This window comes from Artemia franciscana, unplaced genomic scaffold (genome assembly GCF_032884065.1).
Source record: "Artemia franciscana unplaced genomic scaffold, ASM3288406v1 Scaffold_1249, whole genome shotgun sequence".
Classification (NCBI taxonomy): Eukaryota; Metazoa; Arthropoda; class Branchiopoda; order Anostraca; family Artemiidae; genus Artemia; species Artemia franciscana.
In genome coordinates this window covers 20,999-48,045 of record NW_027062771.1, presented here as the reverse complement: position 1 = coordinate 48,045, position 27,047 = coordinate 20,999, and the positions used below count along the sequence as shown (strand labels likewise).

Sequence of the window (27,047 nt, the reverse complement as noted above, 5' to 3'; positions counted from 1 at the left end):
ACATGACGTCACTCGACACACACACACACACAGACAACTTATTTATATATATATATATATATATATATATATATATATATACATAAAAAGGATATAACAAAGTGACCGCCCACTGATTCTTTTAAGCAAAACTGATGCTGTATTTAAGTATGATGCTGATTGCATAAAACAGAAAGGCAGAAAATTACACAGTAGTTTATAAGGCTGTCTCAACAATCATTCACTACAAAAAATATGAGGAAATTTCAAAGTATATAGCATATAGTTCATTTAGGATTCATTTAGCTGATGTGAATGAATTGACAATTCTCAATACTTAATTCAAAAAGCCATGCCTTTTTACCACTATCTGCGAAATAAAACAAGCCGATACATCAATGAAGACATTGCTTAAGTGTGACATTTGGATACTCAGGGCATATCCATAGACCGAAAACGCGGCAAATCTGTTGAATTCTTTTTTATCACCATCATCAAAACTTTCTTCTTCAAATTGGGTGTGGTGGTCTTTGGTTGTCTTTTAGCCAGCCCTTTGGCTGGCTGAGAACTAGTCAAAATAAATGGTAAGTATATAGCCTAGCTCTTTAACTTCTATAAATGTATAGTCGTCGACCTTTTCTAATAGAAAACTAGGCTAACAAAAGCGGCAGGCCTTTGGTGTGTCTCTAGTTAACCTTTGAGCCTAGAGTAACAGAGCACATACTCCACCCCATTATTGTGCAAATATTGCCTATACCCTGAATTGTGTCCTGAATTGAAAATTCAGGTAAAATGAAGGCTTTTTGGTTAATATAGAACAATCTATACTTCTTACCATGAAATAGTCTAAAGAGAGTAGACCTATAGCCTACCACAAAATGCATTGTTTGTGTCATTTCCAAATATAGCTATTAAAGTGTAAATTTTGTTTGGCTTGGGTATGAACCTAGTAGGTCTTTAAATGTAGTAGGCTAATTACACTGAAAATGTATCCAGCTGCTTAAAACTTTCATTCAATCTCATCCCACTCTTTATTCAATGCATCAGAAATGATGAAAATATAAGACATCCAATGACAATGAGGTTCTATTTTTTATGAGAAATAACCCTTTCATATCTAGGCAATGTAACATAGATTCAAGGTTATGAGTTGTCACTGTAAGAACCTATGAAATTCCTTTAGATTTATCCTATCCTCAGTTTTAACTTGTCTCTTTAGTTTGTGTTCAAAATACTCCCTTTTGGCAAGATTCTTCAAGTTAAAAAGTATGCATCAATCACACTGGTCCTTCTTCAACTAAAAAATTTGAATGTCTTTCTCTTTTCAGCTGATGCCTAATTTAATTGTTAGTTTTTCATCTGAACCATGTTATTCTAATTTATTCAGTCTTCTGGGATAATCAAAATTTCCTTCCTAATTTCAATGGCAATTTGAATTTCAGAACATTCTCTTTGTCACTGAAATACACCAACTTAACTGGGCTTGGGGCTGGGAGATCAAGGCAACCTTCAGCAGCAACCATCTTTAAGCTTCACATTTCACATTATTAATTGTTTGTCATTTTCCTTACTTTCAATTTAATCAAAGTAAGCAATATATGGCTTGAATGTTATACTTTCCTCTGCCATCACATATATTTGATTTTTGACTCTTGTCATCTGTTAATTCAGTATTCTGAACACAAGGTTCTGGCTGCACCACTTTTTTGGTATATTCAGAAGCAGTTTCTTGTTTTTTACATTACTTCATTTGCTTTGATGTTATATTTTAATGATTCTTATTATATGATACTTATTTAATTCTGGGTTATTCATAAATATATCAAGCTGGACTCCGTCAGCCAGACACTTAACAGCCATTTCAGGTCGAAAAACATCAGTTGGACCAATTACAGCTAAAACAGAAAATAAATCACACATCTGTTCCAAAAGGCCAGGAGGCAATGTTCCCCCACAAAGAACAAGGAGGCATTTTCAAAACGCATTAAAGAACAAAATTATAAATACTCTTACCCCCCCCCCCTGTTCCTTTTTATGTATATATATATATATATATATATATATATATATATATATATATACATATATAAAAATAAGTTGTCTGTGTGTGTGTGTGTGTGTCGAGTGACGTCATGTTTGTGTGTTGACTGAGGTCATTTTAAGGATTCAGCTGTATGCATCATGAAATTGTTTGTCAACTGACGTCATGTTTGTCAATTGATGAAATTACATACCGGGACACAAATGACGACCATTACTAAGGGAAAATAATTGACGACCGGAAACCTCAAAGAGAAATTATAGACTGGGACACCCGGACACAAATCACGACCGGGACACAGGGAATATAAATGACGACCGGGAAACAGGGACACAACTACAATGGGGACGCCGGGGGCACAGGCGGGATATATAAATGACGACCGGGACACAGGGATTATTCGAATAGAAATTACAGACCGGGACACAAATGAGGACCGGGGCACCAGGACACAGGGAATATAAATGACGACCGGGACACTCAAAGAGAAATTACAAACTGGGACACCGAGACACAAATGACGACTGGGACACAGGGAATATAAATGACGACCGGGACACAGGGACACATCATTAGAATAATGAGGTATAGATCTGAATACGGATTGTTTTTCCCATGAACAATTATATGTTGCATGTTCAAGAGTCAGTAAACCTGACAATCTATTTATATGCATAGACAATGGGACAGCGAAGAATAAAAAATGAGGTACTTGTAACTTACGAACGGGTCATCAGATCCTAATGAAATTTGAAATTTAGAAGAATCTTCTGCTTTAGAGTTCTAATTTTAAATCCTGACTAGATCTGTTGAAATTGGGTGGAGTTGGAGGGGGACACCAAAATTCTTGGAAAAAGTGAAAATCGAGGTATCTTTATCTTACGAATGGGTGATCGAATATTAATGAAACTTGATATATTGAAGGATCTTGTGTCTCAGATGCTCTATTTTCAATTTGAATCGGATCCAGGGACACAGGGGGCTGGAGGGGGGAAACATAAATCTTGGAAAACGCTTTGAGTGGAGAGATTGAGATTAAACTTGATGGGAAGAATAAGCACAAGTTATAGATACGTGATTGATATAGTTGGAACGGATCTGATCTCTTTGGAAGAGCTTGTGGGTGCTGATTTGGAAAAACTAGAGAAATTGAGGTATTTTTATTTTGAGAGCGGGTGACTGGATCTTAATGAAACCAATATTTTGAAGGAACTCATGTCTCAGAGCTCATATTTATAAGGAGCGACCCGGCTCAATAGTAACCGAAACTCTAGAAAATAGAATTTGGATACCAATAGTTACATCAAAAGAATTGTATTTTAATGCTGATTTTAAATAAACAAGTTTCATCAAGATCAGTTTTACCCATCAAAAGTTACGAGCCTGAGAAAATTTGCCTCATTTTAGAAAATAGGGGGAAACACCCCCTAAAAGTCATACAATCTTAATGAAAATCACACCATCAGATTCAGCGTATCAGAGAATCTTATTGTAGAAGTTTTAAGCTCCTATCTACAAAAATGTGGAATTTCGTATTTTTGCCAGAAGACAGATCACGGATGCGTGTTTATTTATTTATTTTTTTTTTCCAGGGGTGATCGTATAGACTGGTTGGTCCTAGAATCTTGTGAGAGGGCTCATTCTAACGAAAATTAAAAGTTCTAGTGCCCTTTTTAAATGACCTAAAAATTGGAGGGCACGTATCAAAATTCTGAGATAGCCTTTTTATTCACAATAGTCGAAAAACATAATAACTATGTCTTTAGGGACGACTTACTCCCCCGCAGTCGGCGTTGGTGGGGTTGCAAGTTGAAAACTTTGACCTGTGTTTACATGTAGTAATGGTTACTGGGAAGTGTGCAGACATTTTCAGGGGGATATTTTTGGTTTAGGGGGGAGAGTTGAGGGGGGGGGGGGTTACGTGGGAGGATATTTCCAAGGAGAAACTTCTCATGGGGGAAGAGAATTTCAATGAAGGTGGCGCAGGATTTTCCAGCTTTATTTGAAAAAACAATGAAAAAATAAATATGAAAAGTTTTTTTCTACTGAAAGTAAGGAGCAGCTTTAAAAGTTAATACGAACAAACATTATTACGCATATGAGGGGTTTACCTCCTCGTTATACCTCACTCTTTACGCTAAAGTATTTTTAGTAATTTTAACTATTTATTCTACGGCCTTTGTGATTCAGAGGTCATTCAGGAATTGGGACACAATCTAAGCTTTAGAGTAATGAGTAAGGTATTGACGAGGGTTGAACCCCCTCATATACGCAATAAAAACATACGAATATAGTATTTTGTTACGTAAGTTAATTCGTAAGTTACGAATATTTTTTACCAATGAAAATGTTTGTAAAAAATTAAAAGTTCTAGTTTCGTTTTTAATTAATCAAAAACTTGGAGAGCAACTGGGCCTCCTCCTTCGCTTCTTTTTTCTCAAAATCTTCTGATTAATTGCAATTAATTAATATGCAAATTTCGTTTTAATTATTTATGTGCGGAGAACCGAGATCAAAACATGCATTAATTCAAAAACGTCCAGAAATTAAATAAAAAAAACGAACAAGTTTTTGTAACGGAAAGTAAGGAGCGACATTAAAAATTAAAACGAACAAAAATTACTCCGTATACGAAAGGGGCTTTTCCTCCTCTACGCCCCGCTCTTTACGCTAAAGTTTCTTACTGTTTTAAAAATTAAAGTTAAGAGAAAGGGTCAAACTTTAGCGTAAAGAGCGGGGCGTTGAGGAGGAAAAGCCCCTTTCATATACGGAGCAATTTCTGTTCGTTTTAAGCTTTAATGTCGCTCTTTACTTTCCGTCACAAAGACTTGTTTTTTTTTATTTAATAGCATTGAAATACGTAGCGAAATTTCCTCCTTTCTCATTGGCTTAAGTGCTCCTTGAGGGGTGTGTCCGAATATCTAAAGACTACTTAAACTAACTTGTCAACTTAAGCCAATGAGGTTTCTTGTCTGAACGGCGCAAGTCTAATTCTCATGTCAGTCGAATATAAATATGATGGTTTCCAAAATAAAGTTAATTGTTTTTGTAAGCGTGAAGTGTAGCTAATATTTTACTTTGAGGTACGATAATTTATTTTTTATATGTACAGAATAAAAATACTAGTAGCACAAGTAAGTAAAGCTTAAGTCTTGGTTAATTTATGATAATATTTTGGATGTGAAAAATAAATGTGGATTAAAAGGTTGCACAATGTGTGCAGTAGTTGTACTAGTGGGGTAAAAAAAAATGTACGGATAGTGGATGAAAAGCTGTGTCATTTTTTGAGGGGGAGGGATAGTACCCCCGAGATGTTTGGAAAACTACCTTTTTTTGTTTTCATTATAAATAATCGTTAAGTAGATACAATTACTCGGCTCCTTACTTTGAAAAATGTGTCTTTGTATATCCTTGTTCTAAAAGCTATATAGGCATGGATAGAATAGAATAGATCTTTATTCTACTCTCAGAACATAAACTCTTTTAAATATATAGGTATCATCAAGTTTAATCTTACTCATCAAAAGTAACGAGCCTGAAAAAATGTGCCTTGTTTTAGAAAGTGGACAAAGACCCCCAAAAAGGCATAGAATCTTAATAAAAACAGCACCATCAGATTCAGCGTATCAGAGAACTCTACTGTAGAGGTATTTTGCCATTTTTGTATTTGCAATTTTGTATATTTTTGCCAGAAGAAAGATCACGGTTTACTGACTGTCATGTTAATAACTCTCACAACATAAAAAACTGCCGAACTTGTTGCTTTCTGTCAGCTAGCCTACATTGTATATAAAAAATATAAGCACATAAGTACAATATATAAACATAGTCCACAGCAATGAGCCCAACTGGCTTGTCAAATAAAAATGAGTACAATAAGTAAAGTATGAGTACTTATGAGTACATAAGTAAAAAGTAAGTATCATAAGTAAAATGAATAAAAATGAGTATAGGAATATAATAATGTCAATAGAATGTCAGATAAAATGAAACATCAAACCTGAATCATTAACAATATAAATGACACATTAACATTATGCATTACGCATTTCATTTATTTATAATATCAAAAAACGCTGGCCCAAAGGTCTTTCTGTAGCGCTCAGTTCTCGCATTAATGGGATTTAAAACTGGGATTTTTGTGCTTTTGATCGAGGTAAACGGGGCTTTGGAGGGCAATAATGGGGTGGGATAAGTATAGATCTGTCAAATAAGCAAATTTATAAGACTTAGAAATCAGAGGAGGGTTAACATAGACCTAGTAGCTTGGCAATATCTTCCCGGGGTATGTTTTTGGCCTTGGTTTCATTACTGAAAGGGTCATTTTCCTAATCTAACCTCTTTCCAAAATAGCAAAACGAAGTTTGTCTATAATTTTACCAAGAACAATCTTCACCTCCTTGTTACATATTTGTTAATTGTTTGAAAATACTATGATTGCTAAAAATGAATATGAATAAAAGGGTTGCACATTATGTGTTGTAGGTATGCCGTAGGGATAACAAAGTATGGATGGAGGATAGAAATGGGCTTCAATTGTGTGGGATTAAGAAATTGCCGCTACTTATTGGTTAGACAGTACATACTCGAGAATTTGAATCTACAGGAACGGGGTTTAAACACTTGAGACGCTTTGGAGATAGATAGGGTATGCATAATTTGGGCTTTTTCTGAGGTTTTTAGTCTCCCTCCCTTAGAAGACTAATCTTGAACAAAATGATGTAGGCTGGTTTTAAAAAATAAAGAAATAATGTGAGAATATTCTAAGAAACTACCTTTGTTGAAACCATTTTCCCTCTCCCTGAAACAACTGAAGGCTTGTCTGTCTTGAAAAATTTCTGCAATCGTCCTTGAGGAGGCCCTTTTTAAGGAAGGATTGGTGAGAGAGCAAGGCCAACTGCTTATATAACTTTCGAATTTGGTGAAAATTACGAAGTTTGTAACTACATAGACTTAAAAAAAAAGTGTTTTAAGCAAGTATAATTTATAGCTAGAAGATGAAGCATAAAATAATAGAAGTATAGCTAATCCAAAAGAATACTTTAAGCGTTACTTAAAATGTCACAAATCAGTAGGCTACAAAAGGGCGAAAAACCTTTTTGGCTCTTTTCTCAATTTTTTTCTTCTGTTTTCTCAATGTTTTTCTTCAAACCAGTCACTAAACAAGGCTTAAACGTTACCCCACATATTAAGCAAAGTAAAGAATATAACAGTTAGACACAAAACAGAATTTTAAAAAAATTGACAAAATTTATGAGCTATGAGTTGATATCTCCCTGGAGAATTTGTTTTATTTTGATAATTCAGTGGTGTTTTTAAGTTTCTTAAACCGCAAAGGATGCACCCATTAGGGTCGACAAGTCAAATAACTTTAATTATTAGAAGGCAATTGTCCTAATCAAGCAAGAAAAAATAATAATAAATCGTGGGGTGACTAAGCTTCAAACATCATTAAGTTATTCAGTGATTAAATAATTATATTATGAACCAGAATTATATATATATATATATATATATATATATATATATATATATATATATATATATATATATATATATATATAATATATATATATATATATATATATATATATATATATATATATATATATATATATATATATATAAATATATATATATATATGCATATATTTGATAGAATTCTGATTTGCCTATTAGTGTAGCAGTAAATAGAAGATAAAAAAATTTGAGCATCAATTATCTGTTTTATGACTGGCTGGTTTTCATCGATGACCCAACAAGAACTATCCAGAGAAAAATATGTTTAATCCATTTAAAACTGTATTTTCAGAGTGGCTGATTATTGTAGGTGCATTAATTACAATTATTCCAAATAAAGCGTAATAGCAGCAGGTAAATATAATCTACTATCAGTAAATAAAAAAAAATTAGGTATTAAGATCTAAAAGAAATTTGCCAAAGTTATGACTTATTTGAATCATTGTTTCACACCCGAGAATAGTAATGTGCCAATTTTCAAAAAATTATAGCGTCTTTTTCGAAAAAAAAAACTTACACGTATACAATTATTGTTCATTTAATAACATATATTTATGCTGAAATGGCAGGAATTGTCACTCTGAATCCGAATACGGTATTGATCTTACCGTTATTAAAAAAATGTCTTATTCTTAAAAGAAAAAATCCCTACTTTATTTAAAAATATATCTATAAAATGGGTTCTTATTTTATAGGAAGCTTTTACAATTCAGCACTCAACACAGAACTGTTCAATGTAATGTGCTTTTGTTTTTTAGAGTTTATAGTGTTTGTGGCATAATTTTAGTTTGAAACTTTTGGCTTTTCGGAAGAGAAAAAAAGACTGATAAGATTACCATGTAAAATGTTTAATTAGAGGAAATACTTTCAAATTTGATATAGAAAGCCCTGTTAGAAAACTTTTTTCACATTTTAAATTAAAATTTTGGAAAAACCCTGAACAGCCAAATTTCATAAAAAAATGTGTAAATCGTGATGTATAAAGCAAATGCGACGACAAAAATCTGATCGTATTTCTCAATTCCAAAAACATTTGCGTGGAAAACATATTGAAACCTATTTAATTCTGGTATTTTTCGACTATGTCAGAATTAATTATACCTCATTTTTTTCCCAAAGTCACCGGCTCAAAATTCTGAGATAGCCAATTTCTTCAAATTAGTCCAGAATAATATAGAATTAAATATCAGAATGATATATTTTCATGATTTTTCCAAACACTGAATAACTTTATTATGTTTTAAGTTTGGATTTTTCACTGAATAACTAGTAAAGGGGGCTAGTTAGTGGGACAATTGAAGGTACTTCCGTATTGTATGATCTAAACTCGGCAATTTGGATTGAAAAACAAGCAATAGCCGGTTTTCACGGTCTTTATACTAAGTGAATCTCAGTAAGACAAATACAAAATCTAGGGGAGGGTAGGGGTGCATTGTCAGTGTAACAACTATTACTTTAGAAAGGAGCATAAAATAAGGAATCTGATTTTGCTACTTTATTTTATTAAGATGCTTCCTTTTGGAGAGCTGCTTCTCTGCACTTTTACCGAAAACACTTTTAAGAATGGGATAAGAAAGTTTTTTTTAAGGAAGTTTGCTGAATTAGAGCTTGGGAGGGGGTCAGGGGGTCTGTAGCGCCTCTCTTTTTTTCAGACAACGCGACATAAAGGTCCAAAACTTAGCTCTTTCTATGATTTTAAGGTTCATGGATTTTATTGCTAAAGCTAATTTCAAGTTTAGCACCGTTTCGGTAACTAATCTAAATAAGTTCATTTACATTACTCAAGCTAGTTCAACCTGTATTTCAAGCATTGTGGATTATCCAGTAGTTTGAACTTAAATATATTTTAGTTACTGTTCAAAAAAAAGAAGATAGCAATGGTGATGAGGATTAACGTACTTGATGACCACGATTCGTCCCCTCGAGGAACATCAATGAGAACATCAAATATTGCTTATTTCAAAACCATCCCAGGAATTCTTATATATATATATATATATATATATATATATATATATATATATATATATATATACATATATATATATATCTATATATATAAAAATAAGTTTTCTGTCTGTCTGTGGATGGATCAGGTGACGTCACCTGAAAAAACTGGATCAGGTGACGTCAAAACTGAAAAAACTAAAAAAAAGGCAAAAACTACAAAAAAAACTAAAAACTAATAAAAAAAATAAAAAAGCTAAAAAACTAAAAAAACTAAAAAAAGGCAAAAACTACAAAAAAAAACTAAAAACTAATAAAAAAGCTAAAAAACTAAAAAAACTAAAAAAAGGCAAAAACTACAAAAAAAACTAAAAACTAATAAAAAAAATAAAAAAGCTAAAAAACTAAAAAAACTAAAAAAAAGTAAAAAACTAAAAAAACTAAAAACTAAAAAAAACTAAAAAAAAGGAAAAAACTGAAAAATAAGCTAAAATAAAGGTAAAAACCAATAAAAAACTAAAAAAAAACTGAAAAAACTAAAAAAAGGCAAAAACTACAAAAAAAACTAAAAACTAATAAAAAATGCTAAAAAACTAAAAAAACTAAAAAAAGGTAAAAAACTAAAAAAAATAAAAAATAAAAAAAAAATAAAAAAAAGGAATAAACTGAAAAATAAGCTAAAATAAAGGTAAAAACCAATAAAAAACTAAAAAGAAAAAAAGGAAAAAACTAAAAAAAATTTTCATCTAAAAAACTAAAAAAGGTAAAAACTAAAAGAACTAAAAAAGAAAAAAATAAATGACGAAACTCAGAGAGAAAGCGACCAGGAAAAAAGGAATGTTCGATTAGCAATCAACAAAGCACCGGGACACAGGGAGTATAAATGACGACCAGGACATAAGTAAAAAAAAAAACTATCTATATATATAAAAATAAGTTGTCTGTGGATCTGTGGATCGTGGATCAGGTGACGTCACCTGAAAAAACTGGATCAGGTGACGTCAAAACTGAAAAAACTAAAAAAAGGCAAAAACTACAAAAAAACTAAAAACTAATAAAAAAAAATAAAAAAGCTAAAAAACTAAAAAAACTAAAAAAAGGCAAAAACTACAAAAAAAACTAAAAACTAATAAAAAAGCTAAAAAACTAAAAAAACTAAAAAAAAGGCAAAAACTACAAAAAAAAACTAAAAACTAATAAAAAAAATAAAAAAGCTAAAAAACTAAAAAAACTAAAAAAACTAAAAAAAGGTAAAAAACTAAAAAAACTAAAAACTAAAAAAAACTAAAAAAAAGGAAAAAACTGAAAAATAAGCTAAAATAAAGGTAAAAACCAATAAAAAACTAAAAAAAACTGAAAAAACTAAAAAAACTAAAAAAACTAAAAAAAATAAAAATAAAAAAAAACTAAAAAAAGGAAAAAACTGAAAAATAAGCTAACATAAAGGTAAAAACCAATAAAAAACTAAAAAGAAAAAAAGGAAAAAACTAAAAAAAAATTTCATCTAAAAAACTAAAAAAAACTAAAAAAGGTAAAAACTAAAAGAACTAAAAAAGAAAAAAATAAATGACGACACTCAAAGAGAAAGCGACCAGGACAAAAGGAATGTTCGATTAGCAATCAACAAAGCACCGGGACACAGGGAGTATAAATGACGACCAGGACATAAGTAAAAAAAAAATTAACAAAACTAAAAAGAAGGTAAAAACTACAAAAAAACTAAAAAGAAAAAAAAAACTAAAAACTAATAAAAAAACTAAAAAATCTAAAAATCTAAATAAACTAAAAAAGAAAAAAAAAGGAAAAAAATAAAGGAGAAAAACAAAACTAAAAAACGAATGTATATACAGACCGGTACACCGGGATACAAATGACGACCGGGACACAGGGAATATAAATGACGACCGGGACACAGGGGCACAACTACAACGGGGACACCGGGGGAAACAGGGGGTTATAAATGACGACCGGGACAAAAAAACTAAAAAGAAAAAAAAAACTAAAAACTAATAAAAAAACTAAAAACTAAAAACTAATAAAAATCTAAAAATCTAAATAAGCTAAAAAAGAAAAAAAAAGGAAAAAAATAAAGGAGAAAAACAAAACTAAAAAACGAATGTATATACAGACCGGGACACCGGGATACAAATGACGACCGGGACACAGGGAATATAAATGACGACCGGGACACAGGGACACAACTACAACGGGGACACCGGGGGAAACAGGGGGATGTAAATGACGACCGGGACACCGGGACAGGGAATGGTCGATTAGCAATCACCATCAACAAAGCTCAAGGGCAATCATTAGAATCATGAGGTATAGATCTGAATACAGATTGTTTTCCCATGGACCATTATATGTTGCATGTTCAAGAGTCGGTAAACCTGACAATCTATTTATATGCAAAGACAATGGGACAGCAAAGAATGTTGTATATTCGCAAGTTTTACGTTTTTAAAAACTAAAAACTAATAAAAAAAATAAAAAAGCTAAAAAACTAAAAAAACTAAAAAAAGGCAAAAACTACAAAAAAAACTAAAAACTAATAAAAAAGCTAAAAAACTAAAAACTAATAAAGAAGCACTAATATCTTCATTTTTTCAACATACGTAGCTAAAAAACTAAAAAAACTAAAAAAAAGGCAAAAACTACAAAAAAACTAAAAACTAAAAAAACTAAAAAAAAAGGAAAAAACTGAAAAATAAGCTAAAATAAAGGTAAAAACCAATAAAAAACTAAAAAAAAAAAAACTGAAAAAACTAAAAAAAGGCAAAAACTACAAAAAAACTAAAAACTAATAAAAAAAGTAAAAAAACTAAAAAAACTAAAAAAAAACTAAAAAAATAAAAAATAAAAAAAAACTAAAAAAAAAGGAAAAAACTGAAAAATAAGCTAACATAAAGGTAAAAACCAATAAAAAACTAAAAAGAAAAAAAGGAAAAAACTAAAAAAAATTTTCATCTAAAAAACTAAAAAAAACTAAAAAAGGTAAAAACTAAAAGAACTAAAAAAGAAAAAAATAAATGACGACACTCAAAGAGAAAGCGACCAGGACAAAAGGAATGTTCGATTAGCAATCAACAAAGCACCGGGACACAGGGAGTATAAATGACGACCAGGACATAAGTAAAAAAAAAAATTAACAAAACTAAAAAGAAGGTAAAAACTACAAAAAAACTAAAAAGAAAAAAAAAACTAAAAACTAATAAAAAAACTAAAAAATCTAAAAATCTAAATAAACTAAAAAAGAAAAAAAAGGAAAAAAATAAAGGAGAAAAACAAAACTAAAAAACGAATGTATATACAGACCGGTACACCGGGATACAAATGACGACCGGGACACAGGGAATATAAATGACGACCGGGACACAGGGACACAACTACAACGGGGACACCGGGGGAAACAGGGGGATATAAATGACGACCGGGACAAAAAAACTAAAAAGAAAAAAAAACTAAAAACTAATAAAAAAACTAAAAAATCTAAAAATCTAAATAAGCTAAAAAAGAAAAAAAAAGGAAAAAAATAAAGGAGAAAAACAAAACTAAAAAACGAATGTATATACAGACCGGGACACCGGGATACAAATGACGTCCGGGACACAGGAAATATAAATGACGACCGGGACACAGGGACACAACTACAACGGGGAAACAGGGGGATGTAAATGACGACCGGGACACCGGGACAGGGAATGGTCGATTAGCAATCACCATCAACAAAGCTCAAGGGCAATCATTAGCATCATGAGGTATAGATCTGAATACAGATTGTTTTCCCATGGACCATTATATGTTGCATGTTCAAGAGTCGGTAAACCTGACAATCTATTTATATGCAAAGACAATGGGACAGCAAAGAATGTTGTATATTCGCAAGTTTTACGTAGTTAAAACCATATATATATATATATATATATATATATATATATATATATATATATATATATATATATATATATATATATATCTATCTATATTCACAGGTGGGACATAGGGACACAACTACAATGGCGCGTAACTATTATGGCGCGTAACGACTTACGCGCGCGGGGGGGCTTGGGGGGCGCGAAGCGCCCCCACCAACTAGGTGTTGGGGTGGCGCGAAGCGCCACCCCAACAGCTAGTATATATATATATATATATATATATATATATATATATATATATATATATATATATATATATATATATATATATATATTTGTACTTCCACTCTACTATTTTATTGTTACAGGAATTTCAACAAATGAGATCAGCACAACAGGACCATCAATGATGACAAATATTGCTTATTTCAAAACATTACCAGGAATACTTAAAGTCCTCCAATTGGTAAGTAAAATCTAGAGCCTTTTTTCTAGACTTAAGTTATTTCTGTTAAATTTGGCTTCTCAAATCTCAAATTTTACAGTTTTGTTTTGGTAATTTTCCTGAATATCGTAAATTTTTAAGGTATTTTTGACGTTTCAGCCTGTTAAAAAAACGTGGAGCTGTTTTTTTTCATATTTTGATTTTTGGTGTTTTTCGATTATTAATGTTTTTACTTTTGTTGTTTTTGGCTTTCCCAGTGCTTGAATTTAGAAATTTTTTTTAGTAATTCTTGTTAATATTAAAGCATTAAAAGCATACCTAGAATCACCAAGAATTACGAATACTAGAATCCATAGAAATGCGCTTGAAGGTCAAGCCTAGAGTTTGTTCTATTCTTGTGTATTGCAATTAATTTCATTTTTTTTCCCAGCGTCCCGAAAATTGGAATTTTGAATTTTCCTTTTTTAAGGGCTTATTGTAAAAGTTATTACTATTTTTGTTGTGTTTTTGTGCTTAATAGCAAGTCATTGCAAAGAAATCATGTTTATTCAAACGATAGGAAAGAGCCACCTTAAAATTTAGACGTCGAACATTTGACCAGGAATTTTCTAACCGAGTTTTAAATTGTAACAAATATGATAGTTCAAAATCGGAAGTATTTTATTTACAAATTATCGTATTTTTTACACTGAATGTTTTTTTTGTTTTTTTTTTCATTTAATTCTAGCGTTTTATTTAATTGTACTGATTTTTTTAATTACATTATTTTATTTATTTTATTCAGTTTAACGCAAATACAACTAAATGATCCCATTGATTCTCATAGCTTTAGCATAGTTAAATAAGGATAATATTTAAAGGATGCTTTTTAGATGAGGCAAAACAAATAATTGATTTTAAGTCCTCGGAAATTGAAAATGAAATATTCAGAACAAAGAGTTTATTTATTCATCAACAGCTTTAAAAGAAAAGACAATGTATATTTAAGACACGATAATTTTTGTTCGTCTTCACATTTGAGTTTAAATCTTGCTCCTTTATTTCATTTGAAAACACTTATTTTATTTTATTCAATATTGTTGAGAGATGCCTAGCTACAGATCCCTTTCGTATTGCCCTTGCTTTTGCTATTTATGCCCTTTTTAATGTTCTAGCTGATGTGGAAGGATCTGGTGGTTTATTTATTCTTTGCGCAATTAACATAGCTAGATCATTTGATTCGTGCATATTTTCCCAGATTTTGTCAAAAGCTATAAAAGGGGTTGGTCCTTCTGTTATTAATTTCCTCCGTTATATGTATAATCATCTTAAAGCTAAAATAAAATGGGGTTCGGATCTTTTCAGTATATTTAAGGTTGACAGACAGGGTGGTTTAACTTCCCCTGATCTTTTTAATAGCTCAGTTTCTGCTGCTCAATGCTCTGTCGAGTGCACATGCATTTATGGTGGAATCAATGTTTCTTTGTTTATCTATGCTGATGATATTTTGAATAGTCGTTCCTATTTTGGAAGTAAGAGGACTTTTTCCAAATTCCAATATTAATATCAGCAACACGGTCTGAATTTGAATGTTGATAAAAGTGAAGCAATCGCTTTCAATCTTAAGAGTAAATCTGACATGCGTCTTCAACTTTCTGAAACCTCTATTTAATTTTCTGATAGCCTTATTTATCTTGGTAGGCCCATTCGAAGAAGTACTAAAAAACCATTAAGCTTGTAATTCAAAACCTCGCTAAAAAGATTCAAATTGCATATGCTTCGCTTCCGCTTGCATCTAATATCACAAATCTTAGTCGGTTTCACCTTTCTAAACTGTACAACAGTCTACCTGTGCTCCATCTTCCTACTATGCCCCCCATTTGCAATTTTTTCCTGCTTCAAATAAAGAAAAATTTAACCAAATCTATTTTAAATTAGCCAATTATTTGCTGCATCTGCTTCCTTGGACCAGTAATTCTTCTCTGGAACAAAAATTTAAATTCATTCTGTCTACAACCGTTATTGATAAAAGAGTTATTGAAAAACGTTAAGAAATTAAATAAAAAAAAATAACTGAAAGTAATGAAATAACTTAAGACGAACAGAAATCATTCCAGATGTGAAAGGGACTTTCCTCTCCTCAACGCCTCGCTCTTTACGGTAAGGTTTTTATTGTTTCAAAATTAGAGCTGTGACAGAGAGTCAAATTTTAGTGTTAAAAGCAAGGCGTTGGAGACGGGACAGACTCTTTCATATACGGAATAATTTTTGTGTCGTTTTAGGTTTTAAGTTCGCTCCTTACTTTCAGTTTAAAAAGCTGTTTTTTTATATTTAATTGCAAATTGAGACATAAAGATTGGCACATCTTATACCATAATTTGGTGTATTAAATTCAATTTGCTGTTACAACAATATTTTGAATGTTCTGCTTGTCTTTAAGCTTTCTAATGATGCATTCAAAGGTAAGAATACATTGAGTTTTGCTATGTACTTGTAGTTCATTTGATGACTGAATTTTGTAATCCGTAAGGTCTTGACGATCACCCTGGATATTTTATCAGATCAATGGTTTATTTTTTAAGATAGCTTACTTTCTTACGACAGTATTTGAATACCAGCCAAACCGTGCCCAATAAAATTTAAGGGAATTCCCCCCAAAGCTTTGATTCCACAGAGCTAGTCTAAAATATAAATTAAAATCTAAAATGAAAGGTAAGCTCTCATAAAAGACTGTAAATTACTTAAAACAAAAAGCCGAGCATTTAAATTTGTTTTCAGGACTGAAATACTTAACTTGTGAGCGTAGTTTAAGATGTTTAAGCCTACCCTTTCCGCAATTCAGAAGGATAGTTTAGATTTAGTTACTTCTTTCGAATTGTTAAAGATGCTGATAATTTATCCTTGAAAAATTATATAAATTAATTCGAAAATACCAAGTTTAGATTATCTACGAAAAAAAAAAACAATGTTGGACCTAGCGCTGTTTTTGTAATTTTCAATCTTTAAATTATAAAACCGAGTTTTTGCTCTAACTCAAAATATCTTTAATAGAAGTAGTTTACAAGATAATTTTGGAGCTCAGCCCCGATCATTAGTACTATTTTGACGTTGCTCTACAGTAAAAGATAGGCATATGTGCATCTCCTTAGGATTGTGAAGGGGTAATGAGGGGGGAGGGGGGCTGTAGATCCCAGCCTAGGCATAGTTAATATCAGACTAAAAATGAACCAGCTCAGCCCTCTAAAGATTCTCACAAATCCACACGACTCCTCAAAAACTAACATATATGCCGGTTCTGACATACAATTTTAGAATTAACACAAGGATAAGGCCTAATTAAAATAAAAATTAGGTAAAAGCTTGGGAATATTGTAATAGATAGAAAATATTTATGCTAATGAAAAAATATTACTAGAAATAAAGAAAATATTTGAGAAAATCTTGATAAAAAGAGGTTAAAATGCTAAAAAAATTTAGTCCCCATTTAATAAAAAGAATTCATTTGAAAAACTCAAAGCAAAACAGAAGTCAGAAGCGGAAAGGATTGCAACAACTTTAAAGGTAACTGTAAGAAAATGGGTATCCAATTCTAATCAAAAACATAATATCTATATTTAATATAAGAATGCTAGTGGTTTAATTAAAAAAAAAAGCAATTCAGACGACCGTGCTCAACTAAACAGTACCTTATTTGATCCCATCACAGACATATAATGGATGGCTGTTTACAGAATGGCTGTGGGTTGTCCAAACACTGGGCGACCAAGGACATAGATCTTTCAATTTATCCTGCCCCCCCCCCCCTCCCTCCCTGTTTGTCCATGAGCCCACAGGTACACAGACAATTCTCAGGGGAGAGAGACACAAATAATATTTGCGACACTTATGTGACTTAAAAGGAAAGCTTTACCTGCTTTGACTTTTCGGCATATTCCATCTCTTTCCTATGGTTTTCCACCAATGCCATATATTCAATAGCCAATCTTTCATTCCTGCATTAATCTAAATGTTTCGCTGAATCGGCTTGAATTAAAAGGCTTTGAATTAAATTGGAATAGTTGTGGGCATCAAGTCATGGCTAATTGTAGAAAAAGCCATGAAATCAATGGAACCAAATCTTCTAGACAATTCAATCTCAGTGAAAATTTACCCCGGTTGTTTACTCTTAACCACTTCGTGCGTAAAATAGTGATTCTATGAGTAAGATATAAATTTTTTTTTTGGCATAACAACAACAAGACTTGATGAAATTTAATTTCCTGTTTTTAAATCAATAAATATCATTTTATTATGACTTTTTTTCTGACGAAAGTAAAGAACAAAATTAAAACTTAAAACAAACAGAAGTTACTGCTGCAAGGTTTAGAGAGCATACCTTTGGAAAATTGCTTCAAACAAATTGACTCGTAGCATTTCCCTATATAATAAGTAATTCTGTATTTACCAAAAGACTGAATAAGAATTCAAATGTTTTGGCACTAAAATGCACAATTTGAAGTATCTGCTCCTCAACCAAAGCTTATACGACCAGCCTTCCCATAAAAGTTTTATACTTTAAACATGGGCAACTTTTAAAGCTTACAGCCTTGGTCCTTAGGGCTTGAAGGGGGGTTGTCAAATGAAAAAGCATAGCTATCTGTCCTTTCGACTATTTTGGGCAGGAAGACTGTCTCAATATTTTGATGGGACACTTTTGGGGAAACGAATGGAGGAAGAAAAATATTCCACAGGAGATTTTCCCAAGGGGTTGCGTTTTCCATGGCAAACTTTTGTTTGGACATTTTGATGGAACACTTTTGGGGGAACAATCGGAGAAAGGATAATATTTTGAGAGAGATTATCCAATGGGGTTGGGTTTTCCAAAGAACACTTTAGCTTGGATATTTTGATGGAGCACTTTTGGGGAAACAATTGAAGAAAGGAAAATATTCCGGGAAAGATTGTCCTACGGGGCTGAGTTCTCCATGAGGGTGAGATCTGAGACGAAACATTTTCATCTCCACAACCACAAATTTTAAGTCAAATTGCCACCCAACCCCTGAAACATCCACTGAGAAATTTAACCCCTTCCAGATACATACTTGCACGTATACCATTTCGATAATCTGGTTAGTCTCAACGTTTTTCGGCTTGATTTTGGTCTGTTCCCTATATTAGAATTTGAAATCCCTTTTCTCATTCCCTTCCCTCCACCCCTAAGATCCCTGACAGTTTCATTTCAATCTCTCGTCATTATTTTTTCATTTTCAATCCTGTGTTTGTCCATATTTGTGTGTTTGTCCGCATATGACGTCATTAAAATTATATAAGGCTTTGCATATGACGTCAAAGGCTTTGTATATGACGTCAAAGGCTTTGTATATGACGTCATTATAAGTATATAAGAGGGTGATTCAAAGAGAAATTTTAGTATAAATAATGCAATGACAGAAGAAACAGCCGAGGAAGCTGCTCAAAGAGTTAATTCAAAGAGAAATTTTAGTATAAATCCTACAATGGCAGAAGAAACAGCCGAGGAAGCTACTCAAAGAGTTAATGCCAAAAGGCTTGTGGCTAGTAGCGAAAGTAAGAAAAAAAGCGTGCCAAGGAGTCACAAGAACAGTGTGAAAACAGGCTTGCTTCTCAAAGAGAAATTACCAAAAAAAAAACAGTTGTGCCGAGTAATCACAAGAACAACGTGAAAACAGGCTAGTGGCTAAAAGAGAAATTACCAAAAAGAATCGTGCCGAGGAATCACAAGAACAACATGAAAACAGGTTCGCGGCTCAAAAAGAAATTACCAAAAGAAAGCGTCCCGAGGAAGCTGCTCAAACAGTTAATTCAAAGATAAATTTTAGTATAACTCCTACAATGGCAGAAGAAACAGCCGAGGAAGCTGCTCAAAGAGTTAATGCCAAAAGGCTTGCGGCTAATAGAGAAAGTAAGAAAAGAAAAAGTGCGGAGGAATCGCAAGAACAAAGTGAAAACAGGCTTGCGTCTCAAAGAGAAATTACCAAAAAAAAATCGTGCCGAGGAATCACAAGAACAAGCGGCTAATAGAGAAAGTAAGAAAAGAAAGCATGCCGAGGAATCACAAGAACAGCGTGAAAACAGGCTTGCGTCTCAAAGAGAAATTACCATAAAAATCGTGCCGAGAAATCACAACAACAACGTGAAAACAGGCAAGCGGTTAAAAGAGAAATTACCAAAAAAAAATCGTGCGAAGGAATCACAAGAACAATGTGAAAACAACCTCGCGGCTCAAATAGAAATTACCAAAAGAATGCGTGCCTTGGAATCACAAGAGCAACGTGAAAACAGGCTTGAGGCTCAAAGAGATAATGCCAAAAGAAAGCCTGCCGAGGCATCACAAGAGCAACCTGAAAATTATCGCCTGACATTCAGGTACAGCCCAGTCGATGATTATAGCTTGAGTAGATGTCTTCAAATCGAGACTTTGTCTAAAATTTATCCCTATTGCAAGGCCTAGAAATTTAATGGTGAAACAATGGGAATGTGTTGTGCCCCAGGAAAGGTTAGACTTCCTCAACTGGTAGCACCACCAGAGCCATTGAAGACTTTGCTTACTGGAACTCCATTTAGGGTCGGTTTTAACTTTTAGTGTTTTTCTCTTTTTTCTTTTATTCTTCACATATCTTTTATCTCCAATCAATTGACGTTCTTCTTTACGGCACTTGGTATTAACCAAGTGACATATAGTGATCGCAAATTCTGTCGGGCTGTCTGTCTCTCCTGGTTTTGATACTTTAGGCACTTCCAGGTAAGCTAGGACGATGAAATTTGGCAGCCGTATCAGGGACCGGAACAGATTAAATTGGAAATAGTCATTTTCCCGATTTGACCATCTGGGGGGGAATGGGGGGCCCGTTAATTCGAAAAAAATAGAAAAAATAAAGTATTTTTAACTTACGAAGGAGTGATCGGATCTTAATGAAATTTAAAGTTTGGAAGGATATCTTGTCTCAGAGATCTTATTCTAAATCCCAAATGGATCTGGTAACATTGGGGGAATTGAGGGGAACCTAAAATCTTGGAAAACACTTAGAGTTGAGGGATCGGAATGTAACTTGGTGGGGAAAAGAAGCACAAGTCCTAGATACGCGATTGGCATAACCAGAACGGATCTACTCTCTTTAGGAGAGTTTGGGGGGGGATAATTCTAAAGAACTTGAAAAGCATGAGATATTTTTAACTTACGAAGGTGTGATCGGATCTTAATGAAATTTGATGTTTGGAAGGATATCGTATCTCAGAGCTCTTATTTTGAATCCCGACCGGATCAGGTGACATTGGGGGGACCTAAAATCTCGGGAAACGCTTAGAGTGGAGGTATCGGGAGGAAACTTGGTGGTAAACAGAATAATAAGTCCTTGATAACTGATTGACATAACCGTAACGAACCCACTCTCTTTGGCGGAGGAGGGTTAATTCTGAAAAATTAAAAAAATGAGATACTTTTAACTTACGAAGGAGTGATCGGATCTTAATGAAATTTGATGTTTAGAAGGATATCGTGTCTCAGAGCTCTTATTTTGAATTCCGACCAGATCCGGTGACATTGGGGGGAGTTGGAGGGAAATTTAAAATCTTGCAAAACGCTTAGAGCGGAGGGATCGGGATGAAACTTGATGTAAAAATAATCTTAAGTCCTATATACGTGATTTACATAATCGGAATGGATCTGTTCTCTTGGGGGGAGCCGGGGGGGGGGGTTTATTCTTAAAAATTAGAAAAATGAGGTATTTGTTAGCTTACGAAAGAGTGATCAGATCTTTATGAAATTTGATTTTTGGAAAGATATCATGTCTGAGAGTTCTTATTTTAAATCCTGACCAGATCTGGTGAAGGGGAAGTTGGGGGGGGGGGACCTAAAATCTTGGAAAACACTTAGAGTGGAGGGATCGGGATGAAACTTGGTGGGAAAAATAAGCACTTGGTGCAAAATAAGTCCTAGGTACGGGATTGGCATAACCGGAACGGATCTGCTCTCTTTGGGAGAGTAGGTTGGTGGGAGGATGGTAATTCTAAAAAATTAGAAAAATGAGGTATTTTTAACTTACGAAAGAGTGATCTTATCTTAATGAAATTTTATATTTAGAAGGACCTCGAAATTCAGATCTCTTATTTTGAATCCTGACCGGATCCAGTGTCTCTGGGGGGGGGTCCGCTCTCTTTGGTGGGGGGGGGAGCATTTCGGAAAATCTAGAAAAAAATGAAGTATTTTTAACTTAAGAACGGGTGATCAGATCTTAATCAAATTTGATATCTAGAAGGATCTTGTGTTTTAGAACTTTTCCGTTAAATCTCGACCAGATCCGTTGACATTGAAGGGAGTTGGGGGGGGGGGGGACCGAAATTCTTGGAAAACGTGAAAATCGAGGTATCTTCCGAATGGGTGATCGGATCTTAATCAAACTTGATATATAGAAGAATTATTAAGGGAGAGGAAAAATTGGAAAAATTGAGATATTTTTGACTTAGGAGTTGGTGATCGGATCTTTATGAATTTTGATATTTAGAAGGACCTCGTGACTCAGAGCTCTTATTTTAAATCCCGACCAGCATTAAGCCTCTGATTTTCCTCTTAAAGCAATCTATTGATTCATTGAATTTTGCTAGAGTTCATACCATATGAGCTGTCGGCTCTTCCGACCTCGTCACAAGTGCCAAATGAGCTCATACCTCTTGCTTAGTAATGTTTTTTTTCACTGTCTAAATAAATGAATTTATCCCCTTTTGAAAATTTTGCTGTTCGTCTTAGAACGGCAGTTTTGTGTTAGACAAGAATACCTAATTTAAAGTGTTACGTCAAAAATAGTCCAAGAACCTTTTGAATGTAAGAACATTTCATATAATTTCAGTTAAAAACACCATCATTTAAACAGAAAAAAAAGAAATTTGAATAATTAGTCGTTATTTTTGTTTGTGACCCGTTTGTGACTATGCTTCTGTTTGTGACCCATATACAAATACATACAAGAAAATATCTCCATTTATTTTACCTTTATCATCATATTCAGGGAAGTTTTCCAAATACATTTAGATTCAATAAGCTGATTATATCTCCATTTCTATCTTTTGTCTCCAATCGATTAAAGTTCTTGCTCTTTTCTAGGTTGAGAGCTGAGCTGTAAGCTGAGCAGTAAGCTGAGCAGTAAATTTCGAAACTAAATCTGTAAGGTCTGTATACCTGTTGCCGTCTTTTTGTGTGTTAGCATTTATTTTCACATACAAAGGCGTTGCAACAGGCGTGACCCCTTATAATTATAAAGTTTAAATAAAAACCAAGGGTTCTCAACCTTAAGTAAAGTTAATTTTCACTAAAACTGTTGTTTATTCTTTTTTATTTCCCCTTTTCATTTATTAAAAGAAATGGAACCCTTAAAATTTTCAAATCTATTATATTTTTTCCTCATCCCTTGCTAAACGAATTTACTGCTCATCTAAGCTCTTCTCCTCCTTGTGTGGCCTCTCCTCCTCAGCCAAGGAGCCGCATCCTGAGTCAAGAAACCATCAAAAATTTTTTTTTTATTTTCTTCATCTTAATAAAAAATTTAGCTTGTTTAAGTGAAAATTTCTTCTTTTTTATGCTACTAGATTATCATGTACTTGCTACAGTTTGACTCTTTGCCACAGTTCTACTTTTTAAAACAATTAAAAGCTTTAGCGTAAAGAGCGAGGGATTGCGGAAGGGACAACCCATTTCATATACGGAGTAATTTCTGTTCGTTTTAAGTTTCAATGTCGCTCCTTACTTTCAGCTAAAAAAATTAGTTTTTTTTTATTTAATAATTTTAATAAACAATGTTGATTAGATATTACTTCAAGAGAAATTTCAGCTTTGGTCCTGAAAGACTACCAATTAGTTCTGTCAATTATCCAGCTGGCTTTGATGTTGTTGTTTTTTTATTCTTATAAAGATGTCAGACGCTGCAATGTTAGTGGTGCTAGGGAATTTTCACCATGTTAAATTACCTAAGATCTAACTCGAATGAGTTGCCCAGTCTCTTTGGTATAATGTGTTTTGCCCCGTTTTTTTTTTTTTTTATCTGAAAGGAATCTGCATTTTGTTTTAATGAAATTTTAGAATTTAGAGACTTCAAAATTAATGTCATCGTTCCCCTTCAGAGCCAGCCAGTTTTGATTAGTAATCCAAGATTTAAGATCGAAAAGGGTTTCATTGGAAATTGGGTGATAAGAGAACTCAGAAGTGTGACATTCATTTGTGCCCAGGATATCATCCCAAACCTTTTCCAGATGATAGTTCCTCTAGAACTTAATAGTACCCCCCTGAAACTCAACCAGACACCTGTCAATAGCAGGGCAAAGAACAATTTTTTCTCCAACTATGTGGTTGGCCCAATAAGCTGAGCCCTCATCATCAGTAACCAGTATCTACAGGATTCATCCTTATTGCTTGCAAGAGTGATTTAAGGCAATCAAGTTAGTATGTAATATGGCAAATTAGTTATTTGCCCTGAGGGCAAGAGTTAATATGTAGCTTGTCAACCTAACCCTTTTCTCCCAGAGTTATCTGATCAAAATTTTGAGATGGTTGTTTTATTCAGCATAGTTGAAAGATCCAATAACTATTCCTGGCATATACGCATTATAGCGACCCCATTCAAGTTCTTGATCTAAGTAGAACCAATTTCTCCGACCATAAATGAAATTTATTAAGTTTGTCATATGTAGTGATAGAGAATAATGTCTGACCATGGATGTTAAAATGAAGATCGGGATTTGTCAAGGACTGACTAAGAGGGAATTAGACTTTTCCAGGGTAAAGGAGTGCTGCCCAAAACAAGACAGTGTGTCAATGGAAACAACACTACTTTATGCTTTTTCAACAAAAGGCATTAATGGAAGTGAACAACTAAGCCATGTAGGAAAAGTTGGCTAGTATGTCAAAACGTGATTTGCTGACAGTAAAATTTTATTACTTTCCTCAATTTTCTTCTGTAGTTTCCATAATTGCGTTAATACAGTATTATGTTTTCATACTGTTTTGGTATATTTCACCTAACTTCACTTCTTGAATGTGGTCACTATAATACAAAAGTACCTATGTCTTTATGGACAAAATGACCCCCAATGTCCTTGAGGAGAGGGCTGTAAGTTCAGATATTGCCCATTGTTTACGTATGGTATTTGTTATTTGGAAGTCAATAAATTTTTGGGTGGGGGGTGGGGTGATTGGAGTTGGTTTCCATATGGAGAATTTCCAGTGGAGAGATAAATTGACAAGGGATTAACTTTTCAGGCGGAAATTTATATTGGGGAATTTTGACAGAATTCCTGTGCGAAATTCTTTTTACTTTAGTTGTATCCATAGTATACGGCTACCCCCCCTCCCACATATTTTCCAAGCATATTCTAAATCTTACAAAGAGTACCCTGGCTGAACCCAAATAATAATAATGGCTTATAATTTAAACAGCGTCTATTTAAAGAGGAACCATAATTATTTTTATCAATTTCGCATGCAGCTTAAGTATTGCGATCTCGACCTAATTTTTTTTTTACTTTGACAAAGGTGATATCCTTGAGGAAAATTCACCTGCCACAAAAATTCTTAATGTTCTGTCATGCCTTGTTAAGTCAGACAGCCTTTTAGCCCGCAGACACAGTTGACATCGTTAGATGTGTAAAGGATAGTATTGCTATGGACACATCAGGCAGAAAAAAAAACGTGCTTGGTAAAACAAACAGACAGGGAAAGCGTGAATTAAAATGGAAACTCGAGGTCACTTAGCCCTTAGTGATCTAAATTTTGTGACCTAAGATAAGAACTAGGACACTTACTATAAACAACTGACCAGAAAAAAAGTGTTAGCTATAAAGGAAAAATATAAAGATAACAAAAAGAGGTCAATGAAACGGATAAAACCCATCGAAAGCATAACAGAACAGGCTAGCTTAACTCTTACTTTACTAAAGCTCCTTCCTAAATTTAGATTTTCACTTAGCATCAGAGGGTTGAGGTACATCTTACTTCACTTTTGACCTCTTTTAGGGGGAAAGTTACGATAGTTGAAGGGTTGAAATATGATATATTAAGGGTTTTGAGTAAAAAACTTTAATGAAACAGCAGTTTAAACTATATATATATAATAATAATAATATTGTATAATAATTCGCTATTACCCAAAATGGTGGAGGGATATCACGTAATACGGCAATCTGTGAGCCATCTCTAGCCCAGGTCAAAGGCAAACACCAAAAACAAGAAGAACAATAGGGAATTTCTCAAGACAGTAGGAAACAAATTAGAATAAATATTTTGGCCCTATGTCCAAGGGCCGTCTTCAACAATACAAAAGTATATAAGAAGAAACAACTTACAACAGGATAAAATCAATAAAACTAAAGTGAAAAGTTTTTCAAAACAGTTCCAATATCCTTACCTCAGCGAAGTTATCCTCAGCGAAAAAAAAGAAAAACCGCATGCTCTACTTCAAAGAAAATAAAGCATTCCAGCATTAGTTTTTAAATACTGCACGCATAAAAAAAAAAACAACTAAAAACTCATGAATTTATACTTATATGCGTTTTTACTGTGTATTGTATTGATGTTCCTTATGGTCCTTATCATCAGCTTTTTCTATTTAGGCGCGCCTAAGAATAGGATTTATGAAAGCGAATATATACACTAAGTTCAGCTTTTGGAATGTTTGTACAATGTGTCAGTTGTCAAAAACTAAGCAAGTTAAGAGGGAAATGCGTAACTACCACTTCGACCTACTGGCATCGTCAGAGATGTGCGGTTCTGGACACAAAAGGCTCGACAAAGACCATGTAATTGCCTTTAGTGCACCAGAAACCAGGACTCCTACTGACTAAACAAAATGAAAATTATAATCTACTACGGGATTTCAATGTTCCAGTATCCTTACCTCAGCGAAGTTATCCTCAGCGAAAAAAAAGAAAAACCGCATGCTCTACTTCAAAGAAAATAAAGTATTCCAGCATTAGTTTTTTAAATACTGCACGCATAAAAAAAAAACAACTAAAAACGCGTGAATTTATACTTATATGCGTTTTTTCTGTGTATTGTATTGATGTTCCTTATGGTCCTTATCATCAACTTTTTCTATTTAGGCTCGCCTAAGACCCTGGTAAGGTTTACTTTTAAATTACTGACAAATTATTTTTTAATTTTGTTGTTTATATATCCATAGTATCTGGCTACCCCCCCCCCCCCCTCATATTTTTCAAACATATTCTAAATTTTTGAAAACGTACCCCAGCTGAACCCACA

The 27,047-nt window shown here is 33.2% G+C and overlaps 1 long non-coding RNA gene across 1 annotated transcript; it reads left to right on the top strand.

Moving 5' to 3' along the window:
- The first annotated feature begins 379 nt into the window (after positions 1-379).
- LOC136042403 (uncharacterized) lies at positions 380-23,360 on the top strand. The gene is made up of 3 exons (XR_010621290.1): positions 380-563; positions 13,731-13,828; positions 22,902-23,360. It is a non-coding gene; the product is annotated as an uncharacterized LOC136042403 (long non-coding RNA).
- The last annotated feature ends 3,687 nt before the right edge of the window (positions 23,361-27,047 follow it).